Here is a 5,000-nt window from a genome sequence, read left to right as displayed (position 1 = left end):
GAGGTTTACGTGCATTCAGTAATGAAACAGTAGAGTCAAGAGGCGACTTCCTGTTTCCTGCCAATAAACTAGATCCCAGACTCTTCCTCCACGCAGACACAAACTCCAGCTGAGCCCTCCTGCTCCTCCATACTGCCAAATTACTATCATATGGCCCTATAAGGAGTATATGAGTGTGTATGTGAGCGGATGGAGAGCTGGGAGATCAATGAGTGAGTGTGCATGTTTATGTTAAGCACATATGGATGTTCAAAGAAAAGCTGTGGTTGTAAATGTGTGTGTGTGTGTGTGTGTGTGTGTGTGTGTTCTGCAATTTTGAATTGGCAACGTATGACAGCAAAGAAGGCAGAGAGAGAATAAAACAAGTAAAGAGGCTGAGACTGAGACTAATAGAAAGACCGAAATAGATAAATAGAGAGAGATGGGTCAGGGAGAGAGACGGAACTATAGAAAGAGAAAACTGAAGTACGGTCTCCTGACAGCTGTAGGTTTTAAATGCTAACAAAATCATTTTATCTACAGATAAGACAGCAGTTACAGAGAGTAACTTAGCTGAGAATATGGATAGAAAAAAAATCCAGGTTACTGCTGCAAAAGCCAGTGGAAGCTTTTGTAACTCTGAAGTTAGGATAGCAGAGGGGAAAAGAACCAAGAGCTTCTAAAAGAGGAAGCCATGACCAGGAAGAGTGCAAGTGTGTTATGAGTCCAGATAGTCTAAGTGAAGGAGTTGTGGACTGACCTCTCAATCAGGAAAAGTGATTGTTTAGATCTCATTCAAGTACAGCAACTGCACAGCAAAATAATGCAAGAGGTTCTTTTATTAGGGCTGGGTATGTCGCGAAAACATCTAGTTCCAATAGCTTGGACCACGTTAGAAGAAGAACGTTATTATACTGTAGCGTTTCCGAACGGCCACAATTGAAGATGGGGGGGAAGCCATTCATAGAAAATGAAGTTGTGTAAAGAATAAAAAAAAGAGCTTGAGAGAGAAGTTCGAACCCTGCTTAAAACTTTCCCACCTCCACACATCGCTGCGTGTGGGTGATTGCCAGTCATGGAGGAGCTTGTTGCCAAAAAGAATAAAAAAAATCACCTGTTTGGGATTATTTTGGTTTTAAATTGGATCCAACCGGCAAGCATAGTGCCGGCAAAGGATTCTAACAAGACAAATTTGCACAAGCATTTGCGAATACACCATCCTGCTGAGCACACTGCGCTTATACCAAGAGTAGCGGCCCCTCAGCTGCAACTGGTAGTGCCCCACGTACCAGCACAAAATCATTGGGGCTTTAGTCAAAACTAGTAAATATGAGAAGGACAATCCAAGATGGGAGTTGGCTGTGTCTAAATATCTCGCAAGGGACATGATGTCTTTTCACACTGTGGAAAGGGAGTCTTTGAAGGATTTGCTCAAACCCTTTGATGAGCAATACACGCTTCCTGGACAGAAATACCGCCATAGCAGACCTATACATTAAAGTCAGGGCTGATGTAAGTAAAGAGCTGGAGGCAGCGGATTTTATCATACTGACTATGGACATGTGGTCTACTACCAACATGGTCCCCTATATATGAGTGTCACAGCACACTATGCCACAGAAAGTTGGGAGCTACAAGTGAAATGTCTAGAAATGACATATGTTCCAGATGACCACACAGGCATGGTGCCAGCTGAAGAACTGAGAGAGTGCTCAGCAATGGGGGATCACAGAGGAAAAGGTGTCTTGTGTCACCATGGATAATGGAGCCAGCATAACCTTAATGTGGCAGGGACTAAGGCCATGAAGAAAGTGAAAGCCAACACCGATTGAGCCTTTGGTGTTTGCAGCTCTATTAATGGAGCATTTGCACATAGTTGGCAGAGGCTTCGGGAAGTCCGCAAGGCCCAAGAGGATTATGACCTACCACTACATTCACTGATGACGGTAATATAAATAAAATAAGCATTGGTCTTATTTAAACAATACATTTCTGATAGTTGAATGTTTTAATTGCAGAACCGCAATGGCCAATATGTGACATGAAGTTTCATCATTCCATGCAAATATGCATGTGTAAACCATATTTTCCATGTTAGACATGAACATGAAGGAAGGGATGGCGATATGGACGGACTTATACACATCTTTCAGTGTGTATAAGTAATGAGTTGAGGCATCTAATTGCTGCATCATTATGAAGTTCATGGACTCTTAGTTGGATTCCTCAGATAAAGTAACATAAAAATAGCAGCATTAGATTAATCCACCTCTGCATTGTTACAGTGCCAGTATGAACGATTAGAGTATTAGCCTTATGTAAACAATTGTGCAACTCGCTGGGGAACGAAACAGAAAATGGTGCAGTGCATCCTCGCACAAGCCCCAGCCTTTGAAAGGGTTTTGCTGGCGTTCTTTCCCCAACTTGGCCTGGCAAGATGTCAGTGTCCATAAAATGACAAAAATCGGCCAAACTATCGGCCAAAAAAAACAACCAGTGATGGCTGATATACTTGTCCAATTTTCTAACCCTGAATCATATATATTAGAGGATGGGAGTACAACCTGAGCTAATCTTACTTTAGTGGCAGACTCACTGTTGTGTAAAGGTTTTTACAACACCATGTACACCACAGTAAAGCTTTATAGCTGTTTAATGTCCTCATAGGTGCTGTTGTATGTTGGGTTCAAAGCAAACACCTATGAACTATAAACTATAAAAGACACTGGTATTTATGTACGATCAACTCAGTTTTGTATTTATGTATAAAACATAGTGTTGTTTTTTTGGAGTTGTGAGAAGATTTTCAAGTTTTGTATAGCTGTGGATATACCGCACATGATATATAACACACAGTCATGACAAGAAAGTAACTGGAGAGAGAGGGAGGTAGGGATAGAAACTAATTGGGTCCAAGCCAGAGCACTTGAATCCGAAACTAACAAGCCAGAAACTGGATCTCTGCCAACTGGATTTCTCTTACAACGGTAAATCAGTAATCATGTGTCTCTAACCAAGTGTGTGTGTGTGTGTGTGTGTGTGTGTGTGGCAGCATCATGCGTGTTTGAGGCTGAAAATATGCCATGGTGCTAATGGGACAAGATTGACCCTGTGTGTGTGCGTGTGTGTCAGCAAATGCAAGATACAGAGACAGAAAAAGGAACAAGGGCTGTGTGAGTTTGCATTTGTGATATAGAGAAAGAACTGGTTAATTTGTTTACTTAAACAGTATATGTGTGTAGGTGTGTGTGTGTGTGTGTGTGTGTGTGTGTGTGTGTGTGTGTGCAGTCCAGCAGGCTGACTGTTTATCTGTTGGTCTTGATGGATTCGTCAGCCTGGCCTATCTGACCCATTCCATCCCTGTTACAGCACTGCAGATAAAAATAGCTTCTCAACTGGGACACAATGTGCAGAGCCTGGCTTTGATTAGGACACTCTGTGTGTGTGTGTGTGCGTGTGTGTGTGTGTACCGTTTTGAAAAACAACTACCTCTGCCTGGACACATGACAGGGGGAGTGGAGGGCAAGATGGGAGGTAAGGAGGAGGAAGAGCGATGAAAGACGAGAGTAGTTTGCTGTAAAATAACTCTGTTGAACCTCTCTGCCTTTGTTTACTTTCTTTTTTCTCTCACCCTTTACTCCCACATTTCACTGACTACCCCTCTCTTTCTTTCTCCTGCAAACTATACCAAAATATCAAGGCCAGCTGTCTTAAGTAGATAGCAGCAATGCAACCCTTTTCCTTATCTTATTTCAGCAAACTGAAAATGAATCAAACCAATGTAATTTTAAAAATAACAGGTTGCATTGGAACATGGATAATAAACATGAATATTTAATGTGAAAAAGTGTATTAGCTTCTGGAAATGTACTTTTATATTTCACCAAATGTCGTAAATGAATCTTCTGTTCAGTAACAATTTTCTACTTGACTTTTTCATAAATACGTGAAACTACAATTTTTTGGATTCGGCATGTTAAAAAAAAACAAAACATATATTGAGCAAAAAGCCAGTGTGCAGAATAATTTTGTATGTTGTCTTGGAATTTCTTTTTCTTTTTAATGTTAACACCTGTCTTCAAACTAAATCTTTGTTAGGGCAGTGGAGTTTTGAGATGAAGCGACCTGAATTGAATTTCCTGCTCCTTTGGCACTAACAGCCTCTGACCTTTTCTCACTCCGTCTCCTCTGTATTTTAGAGGCTCCTGCCCTTTCCAAACTCTCCTTTGTCACTCTTTCCTCCACAATTTAATCTTCCATCCTCCGATCTGTACTGAAGCACATTATCCCAACAATTTATCTGTACTTCTGTCAGGCGTTTTATTCCTCTTCCGCTACATTTGTCTTTGTCCTGTCTCTGTCTGAGTCTATTCATTCATTCTGAGTAGCTATCCATCTCTGAATCAGCAAACACAGCACTTCTCCATTTTCTCTGTCCCACTTACATATATTAACCCACAGACACAAATCTGAGAACATGTGCTGGGGTTAATAGAAAGATTCCACATCTGTCTACACTGGGGAGACGCAAGTGAAAGTAGAGTTTGACAGTACTCAGTACCAAAGGTGGTAAACTTCAGCAAAGTTCACCAAGTCTCACAAATTTTCAACAAACACATCTGAGAGCCTCACACACAACTCTCTGACAGGAAGCCAATGTAACCAAAGCAAAACCTTTCACGTCAGGATGGAGGAGCGGATGAGATTTCAATGTTTTCCTTCTGATAAAGAGAGATGTTATTGTGGTTGCAGTTCACAAATGTATCAATATTTGTACAAGTCTGGTTTGTCTCTGGATATCTTCACCAGCCTGAAATCAAATAATGTCCTTTTTAATGCTGAGTATGTTTCATCTGAAAGTGGAGATGAGTTGTAACATATAATGTTTGTGCACCGGACATCAGGAAATGACGATGTGGAAAATTTAAAACACTGGTTGAGACAGAAGTAAAAAAGAAATCTATCAATGCATTGTATTTAAAACACAACAATGACTAATAAATAACCAATACATTAAACCA

At 40.8% G+C, this 5,000-nt stretch overlaps 1 protein-coding gene across 1 annotated transcript in view; it reads right to left on the bottom strand.

Moving 5' to 3' along the window:
• Positions 1 to 5,000, bottom strand: part of jade2 (jade family PHD finger 2) — a 170,742-nt gene that overhangs the window by 26,766 nt on the left and 138,976 nt on the right. The gene's annotated exons all lie outside the window — the stretch shown is intronic.

Source organism: Dicentrarchus labrax, unplaced genomic scaffold, assembly GCF_905237075.1.
Source record: "Dicentrarchus labrax unplaced genomic scaffold, dlabrax2021, whole genome shotgun sequence".
Classification (NCBI taxonomy): Eukaryota; Metazoa; Chordata; class Actinopteri; family Moronidae; genus Dicentrarchus; species Dicentrarchus labrax.
The sequence above is the reverse complement of the archived record's forward strand: the minus strand, read 5'-3'. Positions and strand labels throughout refer to the sequence as shown.